General features: G+C 34.8%; 1 long non-coding RNA gene across 2 annotated transcripts in view; it reads left to right on the top strand.

Annotated features, from left to right (window-relative positions):
• The window catches only part of LOC148275669 (uncharacterized), a 181,936-nt gene extending 163,810 nt beyond the window's left edge, over positions 1-18,126 (top strand). For both annotated transcript variants that reach the window (XR_015823964.1, XR_015823965.1), the window contains one exon: positions 17,331-18,126. This is a non-coding gene — a long non-coding RNA (uncharacterized LOC148275669). The remainder of the gene's footprint in view (positions 1-17,330) is intronic.
• The last annotated feature ends 289 nt before the right edge of the window (positions 18,127-18,415 follow it).

Raw genomic sequence — 18,415 nt, 5'->3', positions numbered from 1 at the left:
TCCCATTAGTCTCGTGTGCTCACTCTTCGACATTTTAAAGAATAATTTGATCTTCTTTAGTAAATTTATTTAAGTACATTATTTAACAAAAGTAATCAGTATTATATATAATAATTTATTCATATAAAAAGACTATTATTTTTATTGATAAAATACGTAACTTACGTAAATTGTCGGCCTCATGGTGAAGTGGTTAGCGCATTTGCCTACCATGCAAGAGGTCTCGGTTCGATTCCAACATGGTTGACATGAAATATTTATTTTTGAATGTGTTTTTACACTAGAATATTTCATAGTCCCTGGCACCTGATGCGTAAGACGACCAGTCTTACCTCACCTTCATATAACAATATATAAATAAAAATGTTCGAGATACGCTGCGATTGGTGCACCAATGCAGTGTTCTATGCAATATTAGGTGCAGAAAGAGAATGATATAAAAAATGATAGGAAAAGATAATAAATGTTATCAAAAACATAAAAATAAAATGTTTAAAAGAAATTAGAGCAAAATGAACCTGGTAAAAAAGAACAAATAGTAATAGAAGTATGAATTTTCACAGAAAAAATACAAATCAATTATAAGACACGACAAATCCATACATATATTGAGGTGGGTTAATTGCCTTATATAGTAATTTTTCCGCACAGTTCGGTTGGAAAAATAAAAAGTACCGTGAACATATTGCATAATTATATTTAAAACTCTGTTTTTATATAATTTTTCTTAAAAATTAAGAATCGTTTTATCAGAACACGTAATTCGCCTCACATGGCGATTTAAGTTTTTAAACAATTTAATCGCCAGTGTCTTTATTTAAAAAAATTTAAAGCCAGTATTAAATAGCATCGGTTGCCTGAAAAAAAAACTCTTCAAAGTCTCGTTTTTTTCAATACACGATATTTTATTGTTTATAATTGATCCCTTATTTCAATCATTTTTATCTGATCGGTTTGACGCGAATCACAAAAAACTCTCTCCTGAAAAATAACGCTCCAGGCAAATGTCGAGTTTTGAAGAAACAGTCCTCAATTGCTCTCAATTTTACCGAAGTATCGATTCACCTTAATTTTTCTACATGCGTCGCGAATTGGATAAAATAATTACGTTTTTTTTCCCTCCCAATCATCTCATGTCACAGACACCCCACTCTCTATAAAATTATCTTCCCAAGCCTATAGTCTGTACTCTTCCCAAGTAGGTTTGCAGTACGCGAACATGTCATGTACGCAATTTAGTACGACGACAAATCAACTAGATCTGATTCACTCGAGATTTTATCACATGACATTTCGAGGACGAAGCTATACAAGATGGAGATTGATTCGATCATCTTGTATGTACAAATTCATACAAATTCAATACTGACATGGGTTCTAGAATACATCACTTTGCTTTGCGAAAATGATGTATCGGACTGTAAACCATACAGAGAAATAAATACTCGTGATTTAATCGACGTCACATTTATTAATATAATGCAAAGAATGTTGCTTTCGGACAACATCACTTCATTAACATTGGGCAGCAATAGCATTACATTTGAATATAATAGAACCAAATATTTCTCGGATTAAAAATACACATTTATTTCTTTAAAAATAATATCCTACAAATGTCCTCCTCAACTATAAAAAAAGAATACGATGCATACGTAAAAAGATACGTATGTAGCGCATTCTGGCTGTCCAATTTTTGGGCACTTTTTTCAACAAATCAGGCGTTAGTTTTTAAATAATTCTTGTGATATTGGTTTCCAACGCTTCAAGAATTTATTGGCCGTGACCGACCGATGTTTCGGTTTCGGATTCGGCCAGTTCCGGCCAATAAAACGATTTTCGGTCAAAAATTGGCTCACTTAGCTGTATGGTGCATCTTTTGGCTCGTACTTCGGCCGCGTGACCTGTGACCTTTAGTTTGTTTCGGCTTTCGGCCGGTGAGTGTTGTTAGTTGTCACGTAAACTTGATGCCTTTTATTTCGTTGTGTATTTAATTTAGCACTTATTTTGATGAACTCCTAAGGTTTAATAATTAAAATTCCTTATTTTGGGCGTTTTGAAGTGACTTTTGGCTTATATAAATAAGTTTCGGCTTCGACCGAAACTATTACAGAAGCCGAAATCCGGTTTCGGTTTCAGCTGAAAACCTTTTTTTAGTCGGTCACTATTTATTGGGTTGCTTTTATAGACGTAGTCATATCACTCCACTACTTCGGGAACTACACTGGCTACGTTTTCCACAGAGGATCGAATACAAACTCTGTTGGCTTATGTATAAATCACTGCTCAACTCTGCTCCGGAATATCTAAGGGAACTATGCATTCCAGATGAACTAGCTGACAGGCGTCTTACGCTTAGATCAGCTACGTCTACGGCGAGAGGAAAAGTTATTATACTTCTACGCAAACAGCGCACTAAATTTAGTGAACGCGCATTTGCGGTCGCAGGCCCTATGGCATGGAATGCTCTCCCAGCAGAGGTGCGAGGCTGTAAAAGTGAAGTGATGTTTCGGAAAAAACTTAAAATGCACTTGTTCTCTAAATCATTTGAATAAATCCGTAGCATGTGTCAACAAAATAAATTGTTTGAATTAAATTACAAATCTAAAAGCTTCAATAAACTGTGTCTTCAGAATCACTATGTAAAGCGCCCTTGAGGTATTATATTACGAAAATGGGGCGGCCTCCGTGATGTAGTGGTCAAGACGCTTGACTCACAGACGGAAGGTTCCGGGTTCGATTCCCGGTGAGAACACAAAAATTAAATGTGATTTTTCTCAAGCCTGGGTGTTCTGTGATGTAATTCACCGCTGTAATTGGGCCTCCTGGCCTGTTGTGGTGCAAAAAAATAATAAAAAAAAAAAAAAAAAAAAATGGCGCTATATAAGTTATCCAAAATAATAATAATGATAATAATAGGAAATAATCCAGTGGCGTCAAATCACAGGATCGTGGAGAATTAACACGACCGTTTCTGAAACCATCTCGTTTCCCGAAGAGCGCTACATGTTTAGCGAACTGAACACTCCACAATTTGCAATCGTTGTTCGAGTTTAAGGCGTTCCGTTCTTAGTTTTGTTATAGAGCACAAACGTATTATTAGTTTGACAAGAGACAGTATTATCGATCAAAAATTCTATCATGACAAAAAAACATCCTGTATAATCGAAAGTTATTTTACCTTTCCACACATTGTAACATTTGTTTTCGCGCGACAAAACGCTAATAATAAATGCCATTTTTCAAAGTATCGCTGTAATGCGTATTTAGAATTCTTCTTGACAATTAAATATATAAAAGGCGCAGATAAGTCTCAGTGTCCCGGAGCGGAACTAACTTACAAAAGGCACTAAAAACTCTAATGAATATGTATAAAATGTTTGTTATAATTAATGGGAAGGTTGGCGCAGCCGTAAAGGCCCTAGCAATGGACAGATTATGCATATTTATGCAAATCATTATTTTTTGTAGACATTCCTCCATCTTGTTCTTCGTGAGTGGAAAATGCTTCTGGATGTTTTTACTGTGAGTTCTATACACATTACTCATTTTATCGATTTAATTACACCTTAGAGCTATAAACCCAATTACATCCAATTATTCATGATATGCATCTTACTAATCTTGTTTTGATTGTAATTTATTACAATCTGTGAATACAACAAGAATGCCCGGCCCCAAATATTAACAGCGTTCGTGTTCTATTTTTATATAAAATATCCATCTTCGTTGAAAATTTATACCATTCTTTTTCTCACCTTTTATCCGAAACACACGGGGGTGCATGGGGCACTAGTATTAGTACATCCGTACCCGACGGTCCTCCGGCACACCATTGGTCAACAAAATGCAGCGCTTTTCGATCATCTGTTGCTATATGAAGGTAAGGCTTTCGGTCATACGCTTCAGGTACCAGACCAATGACAATTAATGTTGTAATGTAAAATCACTTTTTTAACCGATATTCGATGTCGACCATGTCAGTAATCAAACCCGGAACCTTATTGATGGTAGGCAAATCCGCCAATCATTAGACCACGAGGCTAACCGTCTCCACTCGATCTCGTCTTTCTTTTCAAGGGTTTTCACCTGAGAGTAGCCGACAACACTCGAATTCATTCGACACACGTGTACTGTTTCGCACACATTTTTTTTATTTTTATTTTGTTCGCGAAGACAAAAACTACATCTAACCCGCGTCCGCACCCGATTTCGCATTGATACAACAAATACAGCGTATCTCGTTCATCTGTTACAGTAAGGTAAGGTGATCAGTCTTACACTTGGTGACAGTCCAGGGACAGAATTTTTTAAATGTAAAACTACGTTTTTAACTAATATTTCATATCAACCCTCCCAGGAATCGAACCCAAGACCTCGAGCGTGTTAGGCGCTTTAGCCATCCACTACACTAAAATGAGAACCTATCTCCACTCAATTTCACTCTTCAGCATTTTCACCTGACTTCGTTCAAAAACTACGCCAAGAGATCAAAAAAATGCTGTGCAATATAATATAACAAGGTCAATAATTCAATAATTCCCATATGAAAAAATGTTATTGCGGACCTCTATGTTGAATAGGTGCTTGCAAAAAAATTCGACCTTATTTTTCAATGTCTATTCATTCATTCACTGGGGCAACGTGCTATCATTTCCTTGAAGCGAAATGTTTGAATTAAAACGTTGATTAATTATTTTTTCCACGGCGCGATTTCTCACACCTCGGGGTACAGCCTCCGCCGCCGCCGCCGTTACCCCATTTTGTTTTGCTATCATTGCTATCGAATCAAAAGGCCGGATCAAATACGCTTCGTCATCTCATCTTGATAGCAACTAATCGATATGTTATTCTGCAGGACGGGCTTAATTAGCTGGTCGTTAATTCTAATTACACACATCGTAGTGATCGTATTCGAATTCAGCAATCGAACAGTTTCAATAACCGAAAGATCATTCGAATGAATTTACTATTTGTTTATATTATCTATTGTTACAGTTACTTACAATATTAAATCAATTAACTTCGAACACTCGTCTAAGATTCTGATTATGTTACACACAGAACTATATTCTCATTCCGCCCGAACACAGGCCTAAACATTATTTTTAACCGGGTTGTGGTCCCGTGACAATCTTCTTCTCTTAGTGCCTTGTCAGGTATCCCCAACGTTGGCAATCACTCTGGCAAAATTATCTCTGACTTGTGCCGCCCGCAAAATCTGCTCCACAGTCTTGAAGCCAGTCCATTCTCGTATATTACGCAGGCAGGACATATGTCTTTTTTTCCAGCCCCTCAGTGACCCTGAATCTTGCCCTTATAAGTGAAGCAAGTGGTGCTTTTTTCCACGCATAATATGCCCCAGATACAAAATTTTACGAACTTTTATGGTGACTAAGAGTTCTCTGTTTATTCTAGCTCGACTTAAGACTTCTGAGTTCATTATCAGGTCTGTCCCAAGATATCATACGCATTCTGCGATGCAACCACATCTCAACAGCCTCCAGCCTGTTCATAGTGTTCACTTTCAGAGTCTAAGTCTTACAGCCATACAACAATACAGACCACACATAACATTTCACCAATCTTTGCCTGATTTATTTCCGTTTTACGAAAAGCCAACTGACCAATTAAAATAACACACTGAATAGAACTTATGACGTCACGCGCAGTTATTTTTAAATTACAAACCTTTAAAAAATTACAGCGCTGATAAAACGATGCATTCAAATATATATTTTTTTTATTTTCCTTAGTTTGATAGTCTATTAACAAATAAGAAAATCCACTGAACTTCATTTGTAACCCTGTCATACATTGATTTCCCACATATTCGTGTAAGAGATCGCATTTCGATCAGGTTCACTCTGCTCTCATCCTTCCTCTACCAGTTCCATGCTTCACTTCCATACATAAGTGTTGGAACTAAAACTCTATTTTGCACTGCTAGTCTACCGTCGATTGTTATATTTTTATTAGCAATTACTGTGCTTAGTGCGGCGTTCATAATGCTGCCCATTTCTTTAACAATAATTTAAATGTGGCTAAATCTTTATACACGACGCGATGGCAGAAAATATAATTTGTAACAATGAGTAATAACACGCCACTGGCTAATAGAGCCACCCATACGGACAAAAACAATTATATGATTATCAACTACGAACTTAGCTACAGTTTACAGAAATACAAGGGGCCGTCGGTACTCAGGTCGAGAGTTGCAAACCGAAACCGTCCGTTACACGTTTGTTAAACTCAAAATGAAAATTTTTGGAACGCGAGCTAAAGGGCTTCTCTTAGTGCTTCACTATTGAATTATGACTCCGAGATTCTGAATAATAATCATCTTTATTAACTTCATAAAAATACCAACGAATACCAACTTGAAAAAAAAAATTCTGATGTCTGCATTTCTATAATTATTTTGGATATTAAAGGCATTAAAAAATAGGTAAGATGGATGTAACACAACTTTATCTTAGTTACATGGAATGTTAGTTTGAATGCAGAATTGTAAAACCCTCGAGGTGATTAGCTAATTATCATAATTAACATTTAACGCAACAGAGATGGAGAACATTTTAGAGAAATGAATGTGGAAGTAAAGGCATTTTTAGGGCTTTTCAGAGTACGGTTTCAAAAAAAAATCTTGGATTCAAAAGTTTTGTAAGAAAATGTGTGGTACTATTTTAATAAATAAATTAAAATTGTTATTTAAAAAAAGTTTATTTTAGTTAGGTAAGCCAAACTTTGTACAAATATTTACTTACTCTCTAATTTCACTTATGTTTTGGCATTATAATAACTCAAAACATTCTTCAAAGTAATCTAATTAAAGTCTTTGGAAACTGAAATTTGAAGTTAGGGCGAAGTTTGTACATTCCGCTTCCTCTAAAGGTCCAAAGGTAAACTTTGCGAATTCAGGTGAATCCAGTCTAGGGAATTGTTTTGGTTTTTATTTATTAAAATATTCATTACAACAGCACGTATATTAAATAAAATAGTAACCTATCCCAATCTCCGTGAGACCAAAACGGCCGTCAAATTTCAAAACCCAGTAAGGGACAAATGTTTGAAAATCCATGTTTTTGATATTTCGTAGTTACTAGGAAGTACCTATTAGGTTATGCGTACTTAAATTGCTTTTGAATTTTGTTTCAAATCACTTTGTATAAGGGTAAATCTAACGGTCCGAAATCTTGCAAGGAACATTCCATTCCTTGATAATTGGGAAAAAAATCACATTTTCATAATTTTGTGCTCACCGGTAATCGAACCCGGAACCTTCCGGGCGTGAGAACGGCAACAAATCTAGTATGTCACAACAAATAAAAAACAAACCCTTTTAACTAACATCCATTTACTGGGTTATAAAGCTGCTACAGGCGCATGCTAAGTTTTCGATATTTTTTATACCACTGCTTTCAATCAATAATTTCTGGGAACTATTGTCGACAAATTTACTTTCAAAATATTTTTTGTTTCTGAATACGCTGCGATCGGATCACCAATGCAGTATCCTATGCACCACTGGTTGCGGATAGGAAAATAATGATAAGTAGTAATAAGAAATGAATTTTCGATAGATGATTTCTAAGGCATGTAAACGCATGCTTTATTATGAAATTGTTTTCAATGATTGTGAAAATGTGATAAAACAATACATTAATAATTAAATTTATATGGTTCAGCCTGTACAGGTGTATATTGTACATCCAGATGTCTACAAGATTTGCAAATTTATAAATTATCAAAAATTTACATTAACAAAATTTTTAATTTACAAAATTTTAAAGCTACAAAATTTTAATTTACAAAATTTTAAAGCTACAAAATTTTAATTTACAAAATTGTTAATAAACAAATTTTTTAAGTTACAAAATTTTTAATTTACAAAATTTTTAATTTACAAAATTTTCAATTTACAAAATTTTTAATTTACGTAATTTTAAATTTAAAAAGTTTTAATTTGGTTCCGGATCAATTTTGGCCACTCTTGAATATTTTTTGTTTTGCTTTCCTGGACATTTCCCTGTAGTTTACTAACTAGGTTTTGGTATTTGACAGCCGAAAAGCTATGTTTTAATTTATAAATAAAATATGGCTTTCACGGAAAGCGATTACTCAATCATTATCTTTATCCCGAAATCACGAATCAAGTAGTTCTCATAGGTCTTTGCTTTGTGTTGTGAGCCGCGGTCACACCGATTCTTTCACCTGCCAATAAATCGTTACAGCTGCCCGCGCGTGGGCGTTCTAATGTTCAACATTCAACATTCAACAATCAACAATTCAACCCGGTGAACTCGCCCGACGCTCGGCCGACCGAAAAAAGTATTATGTCGGTCTGAGAGCGATATTATGCCGGTGTGAAGTGCACGCTCCGCCAAAGCCATAATCATAAATCGACCGGACCAATTAATTGCATTCTCGAATTGTGATTAAACGAGATCATTCCCTTTGACGTCTGCAGTTCCGATCTTCTGTATGAACTAATTGCTTTCACAATCAAAGTGTTTTTTTGCCGTTTACGTGCATCCCATTTTGACTTCATTATTTATTTATCTTTTGCGAAATGTTACGCAACATTTTTTCGTTACAACGATTTCGATTTCCTTGGCAAGTCAATCGTTAGAATGTATGCTGTTACTTTCATTACAGATCATTAATCACATCACCTTGCCATTTTTTCAGTGAACTCAAATCATCCGTCATCTTTAGACGGCCAATGTTTAGCTTGAATTTTATTTTCCTTTTACGGAGTTCTTATTTCTTCGTTTTTTATCTGTTACCTTTACAGATATCTTTTTCACAACATTTTTCCCTTTTAGTGATCTCAGCGTCCTTTCCTTTATTATTCGTTTGGGTACGATTCTCACTTCCATTTCTTCGTTCTATTTTTACACTTCACCTTATTTTTTGCCGTAGAAAGTGATTGAACATTTTATTATATTTTCTGTATTCCAAATTCCAAGGTAAACACCCAATGTAAGTTATCTGAATAAATTCTTATTTGGTTTAATTAGTTTTTTTTTTTCTTTCTCGCGTTTCATCTTCTTTTATTGTATCGAGTTGCTTTATATTTCAGTAATTGCCCCTGCCTAAATTACCCGTAAATTCGGCGCTTCAAAAATGTTCACCCTTGCAAAACTTTACATTGCTTATTTGTTTCGCTTAACGATGTACGAAATATTCCTTCTGTAATTTTTGGAAGAAGTCAATTATATTGCTTCGACAATTCTACATTTTCGAATCGTTCAGTTATAAATCATTGTTGTCACCTGATATCTCTGCTGTAATTCTTAAAATGCGTTCCGCTGATTAATTCAATTCGCGTTTTATTTTAAACGACTGGACACGCAAGTATCATATCGCTTAAAAGGTTCGAGATACTAAAAGCCATAATGCAATCTCGCATCGCCCTAAAGCGTGTGGCATTCGCTGCATTATACTCGCGGTATGGCGCGTATAGCTATAGCTCTCGGTTATGACTTTAGCTGTGCCGCGCAATCGCATTCGAGGGGCGTTATTCCCGTATTCATTAGGTCCGTCTGTTGGCCGATAAGAATTTAGATTTACAACGACATCGTTTCGTAATCGAGTCGAACTCAAAAGTTGCCGGTTCGTAAAAACCCGCGTAGGAACCGCCTTTATTGATTGGGGAAAACTTGCCCGCGGGAGCATTCAAGATTGTTCCATTTATAAAAATATTCATCTATTTGTCATTACGTAATGAACGTCGTTTTAGAGAGTTTTTCTATTGATCTATGTGGGATTAATGAGATCCATGTACGAGTGTGTTCAGAAATTAACGGGAATTTTAAAATTTCGCGGGTTTGAAGAGTCCGATTGTAATTATGTTGGTATATATGCCTCTGAAGTATGCTGAAATTTCCAGCTGCATTCGTTGTTTACTTTGTCTATGGCAACCGCTAAGGTGAGACGTGTTCGGCATGCTCGGCGATTTTCGTCTTGGCGATCCAAAATGCCTCCACTGGGACGATTGAGCTTTAGTTTCGACGTCATATCCGTAAACCCATGTTTCATCGCCTGTTATAACACGTTTCAGTAATTTTGCATCGTCGTTGACTTCATTTAGTGACACCTGAGCAACTTCTATTCGCCGCTGTTTTTGTTCGAAATTCTAAAATTTTGGAACAAATTTTGTTGCCACGTGTTTCATACCCAAAACATTCGGAAAACTTTCATGGCATGAGCCAAACGATATGCCAACATCATCAGCGACTTCTCTGATTGTGATTCGGCTATCGTTCATAACTATTTCATCAACTTTTTTCACGTTTTCATCGGTTGTTGATGTGCTGGGGCGTCCGGGCCGTTCGTCATCTTCAACGTCTTCACGGCCATCTTGGAAATGCTAATACCACTCGTTAACTCTTGTTACACTCATAGCAGACTCAACCGATCTTTTTAACATTTCACACTTTGTTATACTTTATTTAATTTTTTCTATCAAATTTGACACAAACTCTTTTATCCATTTTTTTGAACAAACTAAAATCGCCGAGCTCATAAAAACACGTCTAACATTAGCGGCTGCCACAGACAAAGTAAAAAATGAATATCTTAAAATTTTAGCACACTTCAGGGGCATGCATACCAATATTTAAAAAAAAAAAAAAAATTCCCGTTATTTTCTAAACACCTCGTAAAACTGCACTTTCTCATTTGCATCCTCAATCATTTTCTAATACGTACATAAAATATGTCGTTTCACCAAGCAGTTCTATTGCCTGTCCGTGTTTTCTATGATCTATAAACAATACGCAAATTATTCTTGCAATAACAATAACATGTTGAAGTTTGGAGTGTAGGTAATCCAAATTATGTTATTAGTTTGAACCTGTAAACGGGACATTATAACAAATATCGTGTTACAATATTGTATCAATGTCTTTTTGATATTTTATCGCAAATAAAAGAACCAAACTAATACAAGCAATTTAATTCTCAATCCGCTTTTGCTAATTACCTCGTGACTAGAATACCTTACATAGATAAAACAATTCGGTTTTATTAATATATTACATATTATGTATATCTACAAATCTCTGAGGCGGAATAATTGCAGACCTTCGTTGAATATGGATCATCATATCTCACGTTTCATATTACTGACATTCACCTAGCTTTCTATCTATGATATGTTTCTTTGTTTACAGAAAATGTCCCAATCTAATAACTTAACCACAAATCCTATTCTGGAAGAAGAAATAATTAATTACACGCTGTATCCGTATCCTAGATTTAATTTGTTATCTTGATATTTGCTTAGGACTTTGATATTACTCTCTCGTATAAACCCGATACATAGAAGAAACCTTTAATCCTCGCACATGATGAAATCTTCAAATAATGCGTATTTCGGTACTTTTACTAAATTTTCATGAAAGCTTTTCAAATCAGGTACAAAATAACGTAGTCTACGTAAATAAGGATTTAATCAAATGAAAGAAGAGTAAGAATTCAATCAAGTACTAATTTCTTAAACACGTTTGCATTAAAAAAACGTAACAAAACTTAACGTTTTTCATAATAAACGAATGTAATATATTTTTATTAATCACAGAATATTTTTTTATTTTTTAAACTCTGACGAGAAAATCGATAACATAAATCAATTATTATATCTTCTTCTTCACTTGGTGTGTCAGGTCCCCCTGACGTTGACGAGCACGAGAATAAAGCTTCCGTGTCTTGAGCAGTACGAAACAGCTCCTCCACAGTTCTAATCCTGGTCCATTTTCAGATGTTTCGAAGCCAGGAAAGCTGATTTCTTCCGACTCCTCTTTGTCCCTAAATTGAAATATAACACAATGAAATACTATAATAATAATAATAATAATATTTGGCTGATTTATTTAGCGCCATTTTTGTAAAAAATCACCTCAAGGGCGCTTTACAATTGTATATCTAAACTTACGTTCTAACTAAACTTAAATGATACATTATATGTCCAGATTTAAAATTGAGGGTATGATAGTTTAAAGAAGTGGGATTTTAGTTGGGATCTGAACTGACGGGGACTGTCGATGATTCGTAAGTTTGAAGGCAATTAGTTCCAGGCAGAGGGGCTGGCGGCGGCAAAAGCGCGATCTCCAAATCTAGTGTTTGGGGAGCGCCGGATTTCAACAAGTTTTCCTTTTCCTGAATCAAATGCTGACCTAAGAGTAGATTTTCTTTGACATGTATTTTCCCTAATACAAAGGTCCGATAGGTATTTTGGAGCCATTTCATGAAGGGATTTGAATACTGTCCAGCACAGCTTGTATTTTATTCTATCTGGGCTTTTTAACCAGTGCAAATCTCGAAGATGTTATGAGATGTGAGAATATTTTTTTACTCCCGTAATAAGTTTGTTACAAGTTAAATTTTTATTGATGGAGGCGGACTTGATGTAAATACTTGTAATTTGAAACGTTTTCCTTGTACGGTTTGATCAAATTTGCGTACAAGAGTAGAAAAACTCACTTGGCTTCGACTGGTATCTTGGTTCTAAAAATAATAATATTCGGTACGTAGCACTAGGATTACGAACCCTCGCCGGTCTAAAAGATTCTTCTTGCGTATTCTACGCGGCTTTATTGCTTTGCTGTTCTACTGATATTGGCTCGATATTGGCTTCAGATGAAAGATATTTCACTAAACCAGTGGTGTGGGGACAGAACGGCTTCATTAAATTTATACAATCTACTTTTCCCATGAAATAAATTGTAATAATATTAGTTGAAAATATACTCCGATTTCTAATTTCATATTAATAAATATTAGAATACCTATCGTTATGAAAATTTGATAGGATTATTACTTTGATTACTTTTACTTGATTTCTCATTTGTTTACTCTGTTGGGATAATTACGAGTTTTTATCAGTCAATTAGTAATTTCATCCAGTTTTATATATATATATATCTTTACTAACTTTGTATACTATGTGGAAATCTGTTATTAGTTCTGAGTTTATACACTATATTTGTTTGTTTACTAAAAATATGTATGTAGAACTGTTGATTTCCCAAATAAAATAAAAAATAAATAAATATATAATTGGATAATTTATATAGCGCCATTTTTGTGAAAATCACCTCAAGGGCGCTGTAAAATTAATAAATATCCCAGTACGTCTTGCAGCTACAGAGCGCACGGACGGTTGGGATTCTAGTTCCTCGTTTTCAATTAAGATCAATAAAAAAATATAACAGATAAGAGCTAGATTACAGGACGTCTTGCAGCTACAGAGCGCATAGACAGTTAGAAATTTAGCCCCCATTTACACATTTTAAAAATTGACAAATAAATTTAGTGTATTAATGATATTTAAAAAAATAAAAAATATGAATAATAAAAAGGAGTAAGATTACAACACGTCGTGCAGCTACTAAGCGCATAGGCGATTAGAATTCTAGACCCCATTTACAAAATTTAGGTATTTTAAAGTTGATATATGAAAGCTAGATAACCAATCATCGTGCAGCTACAAAGCGCCCGGACGAGTGGAATTCCAGCAAAGTTAAAACAATATCAATAAATTACTTTTTACAATGAAAATACTGTAATAATTTACTGTTAGTATCGTCGATTGTTGTCTTCGTTATATTAATATATTTAAAAATTAGCAAATAATTCCATCTGAATCAAAACACGAATAAAATCAAACCTAAATCTTGTTTTTTCATAAATGAATAGTGTTTACAATAAGTAATACACGTCTATAATATTATTTGTATGTGTTTTCATTTCAATGTATGGTTAGACCAATTTCTAAAATAAGTTGTAATTATTTATTTTAAATGTTTTATATATGCCGAGGAAAAGGGGAATTGGATTTTTCATTATCATAACGAATCCGCAACTAGTGGTGCATAGATCCCTGCATTGGCACTCCAACCGCAGCATATTTTGATCAATTTTACAACATGGAAAGTTAGGTGATCAGTCTTATACTTCAGGTGCCAGTACAGAAATAATGAAATTTTTCAGAGTAGAACAACATTGAAGTGAATTTCAAACTCAATATTATTTTTGGTATGTGTATATATATTTACATATTTATACACACACAATTCTGGGTTTTATCCCAAGGGGGAGTAGGTATATTATTATTTATATCACTACAGAGATGGGTAGAATTTTTGTTTCAAGATTATGGATATTCGAGCGTTTACAGGGCTTATGACCTGCCATAGGTTGGGTTCAAGTGGCCACTTTTATGTAGAATTCTACAACATTCCCCATTCCGCTTATTAGCGAATATCCATATCGGAGACATTTTTCAACCTCAATATCAAATACATAGATGGCGCTCCAAACGCGCTAGCGAAAGCTTTCCTTGTTTCATGACATATATACAAAAAACCAAAAAAATGTCTCCGATATGGATATTCGCTAATAAGCGGAATGGGGAATGTTGTAGAATTCTACATAAAAGTGGCCACTTGAACCCAACCTATGGCAGGTCATAAGCCCTGTAAACGCTCGAATATCCATAATCTTGAAACAAGAATTTCAAACTGTTTATTTAAAGTTATTATTGATAAATAATATTTCGAGTCACCACTGTATATTAATCGACGCATAATAATGGTGTTATTTTGTTATTGCATAACCCCGTAGTGTTTATTATCACCAATGTATTGATTTACACCGGACCGGACCTGTGCTTAAATAACCGCATTGAATTTATTGGAAATGGATTGATTTATAGATCCCGGCTTTGATCGCTAGATATTAAACAGTGTCGTATACCTACTGAGAGATTAATAATATTAGGTTTACTTTAATATTCATGATTATCTCGATTTTTCTTTTAAATAACACGCTATGTTGACATATTGATATATTTTGTTCATTAACCAATCAATATAGCAGGCACATTGCTAACGGCATGCCAAAAACACGAAATATTACTTTAAACGTTATAATTTTCTAACTAACGTAAAAAAAACAAAAAAAAAACCTTAATACACCCTTACCCCCCTCCCCCCCCCCGCACGCACTTAAATTTCGCAGCTTCTTTAAAACCAAACCAGTCTGACGATATCGCGAAAGAGGTTATTTGTCTAACAAAATAGGTGGATGAAAGTGCCACCCTTGTGTTATTTAAAAAAAATATATTCCAAAATATTATCGTTGATGGATGCAGAAAACTAGGAAGACCGAGAAAGACATGGCGCGATCAAGTCCATCAAATACTCGAAGATGGACATGTCAAAAGTAGGAATAATCGGCGTGCGTGCATGAGAAGATGTATGAATGTAGAGGAAGCGAGGTCTGTATGCCAAGATAGTGTTATGGCGTTCTATCCTCTCTGCCTATCCCTACGGGAAAACGGCGTGATTGTTTGCTGTTGTTGTTGTTGTTGTTGTTGTTATCGCATAATATTCCAATCTGCTGTCCTTTATTCTTATTATTAATTATTGTTCTTTTTTTTTCGTTTGTTGGGTGAATAATTTGAAAACAGTATGTTATCGATTTTTCATAATAAATCATGTTTAAATAATTGATTGTACTTATAACAATAATAATTTAGTACTTATAATTAATTGTGTTACTCTGAATTTTAAATTGCACTGTACATATCTTTGATAGAGCAGTATGAATATTGTGGATTTTCATATCGTGTTACGAAATGAAATTTTTTGCACATTGTTATACAATATTTGTAACAATGAAAAGCGTAAAGGGGTGCTCATACGTGTTTCGTATTGATCGTATTTTAAATTGCGTTTAATGCCTAGGTTATTTTTATTTATACATCTTTAAATTTGACATAAAACACAACTAAAATCATATGAAGTTCAATGCGTTTAAAAATATACCAAGGCGTCTTATTATTTGTTTAAAAGCTTTACTAATGCTGTACCCGAACGTTTTATCTTGTTTTTAATTTAACAAAGGTAGTAGTATATTTATAAAGGCCGGTACTATGTACTTTGCATTTTTTTAGTATAGTGAAACATTCCTAGTTTATTGATTTTAAAAAGGGCTTACTGTCATATAAAACTAGCTAATGATCGATGATTTATTGCCCAGAAAAATTAAAAAACATCTAGTTTCTTAAATGTTCACATTGCTTACTTAATATTGATCGGTGGGTGTACTAAAAGTTATCGGCGCCATATTTGAGAAAATATTATGGTTTAAAATAAATCATATGATCCAATATTTTTTAAGCTAAGTATAAAAAATTATATTTAGAAGAAACTACTTTATCGAAAGCGTTAGACAGACAGTCGATATTTTTTTTCAAATCATAAATATCACGACAGACGACATTTTTCAACTCTACCAATTTATTTTTTTCGTTGTAACTTAAAAATAGCTTCGTTTAATTAAATTTTACCTATGATATTTGAACTGTATATTCGAATTTTTCCACCTTATTTTTCAACTTTATATCTGTGTCCGGGCGAATAAATAAATTCATTCTGTGTGTGAAATATACCAGAATTCTAGACGAGTGTTTTCGACTCGATGAAGGTAAAAATCTCGAAAAAGGGAAATCGAGTGGACAAAAGTCTGCCGCATAAGGTAGTGGTTGGCGTATTTGCCTACCATGCTTGAGGTCCTGGGTTTGATTTCTGGGAGGTTAAACATGAAACATTTGTTTATAATACGGTTTTCCACTGCAGTATTTTACTGTCCCTGGATTGGCGCGTAAAGCGTAAGACTGGACACCTTACCTTCCTATAACACATGATCGAGATACACTGCATGTACTTTTCCAATCCAACGCCCCATGCACCATCAGGTGTGGATTTTGGTTTGACGGTTCGTGGTGGGTAATTCGTGGTGGGTCTTTGCATTTTCCTCCAGATAAGGTAACAACTATTATTCGTCTTTGCCCCAGATAATATGTTAATTTTCTTTGTCGTTTTTCTCAAATGTTGTAAGCTACCTTGTCTTTTATTTATTTTTTGCACCACAACAGGGCAAGAGGCACAATTACAGTGGTGAATTACATCACATAACGCACCAGTCTGAGAAAAATAATATTTTAATTTTTGTGTTCTTACCGGGTATCGAACCCGGAACCTTCCGTGTGTGACCCCAGCGTCTTGACCACTACAACATGGAGGCCGCCAACTTTTCTTTTAGACTGGTTAACTTTCCCAATTAATATATTTTTTAAATGATAATGATCTTTTCATTTTTTCCCAGATGTGATAGCTATCTTGCTTCTTTTCTTAGGTGTGGTAACATTCTTCCTTATTTCCAGAACTGGCGACTTTGTGTTATATTTTTCCCGGTAAGGTAACTTTATCCTTCATTTTTCCCAGATGTGTTAACTTTGGTTTTCCTTTTCCCAGATGAGCCCCGTCTGCAAGGTGGCGGCGGTGGCACAGGGTGGGGCGGGGAGCGGGGCGCCGAGGGGCGGCGCTCCCTCCGCACTCCCCGCCGGGACCCACCACCACGCGAGGAGTCCTGGGGCTCCGCTAGTGACAGAGACGCGTCCTCTGACGATGAGAACGACAAATCCATTGGATTTCGGTGAGTTTTAACCGAATTATTCATTCATATTATTTTATTGTGCACTAGCAATTTAGCAACACGTGGATATATGTTTTTCATTTATTGTAGGTACATATCTTAGTGAAATAAATTGAAAATTAATAAAATTAAGCATGTGTGCTATGAATTCGCCTTTTAGGGAATTTCCTAGAATTTAAGCCTGCGAATTCCCTAAAAAATTTATTTTTTGTATCTTTAATGCTTATCCTAACCTTATCACGAAACAAAGATCTCGGCATTTGTCCACCTATCGAACATATTTTTACCACACATTTGCCCGAGAGATCGCATTTCGTTAGCATTCAGCCTGCTTTCACCCTTATTTTTCAATGCTAATTGTGAACGTCAAATTTCTTATTTTTCTTGATTTTAATGCACCGCTTACCTTGTTCTACCTAAAATAATTATTTTGTTAAAATACGAGTAGTATACCCCAGTGTGGCTGAGGCGGATCGTTCCTACAAGCGATTATATTTGTCTATTCATAATTATGTTTGAAAGTAACTTTATTAATAGAAAATCAAGCAAATAATTATTATTTATTGTAAATCATTGCCACCGTTTTTATTTTCGTATTTTCCTCCAAAAAATAAATACAAATATTAATAAAGCGCGCCCAGCGCTAGAAGGAAACCATGAAATATGCCGATTATTCCAGCTTATTTATTCAAACAAATAAATACGCTATATTTTTCACATCTTCAACCTAGTTGCGGTTATTTTCTTCTAAAGTTTGCTCGCAGATTACACAAATTCGAAAATTCTTGATTTGGAAAACAGTATCTCTAACATTGTTTCCTATGGGCTATTTTTCTTTGAGAAATCACCATCATTACTTCCGTGCAGTCATATTGCATGACATGTGGCGCTTGACGTGGCCGTT

This window comes from Micrasema longulum, unplaced genomic scaffold (assembly GCF_059751315.1).
Source record: "Micrasema longulum isolate JH-2025_06_02 unplaced genomic scaffold, ASM5975131v1 h1tg001365l, whole genome shotgun sequence".
NCBI lineage: Eukaryota > Metazoa > Arthropoda > Insecta > Trichoptera > Brachycentridae > Micrasema > Micrasema longulum.
Note: the sequence above shows the minus strand (reverse complement) of the source record. Positions and strands in the feature narration are given on the sequence as shown.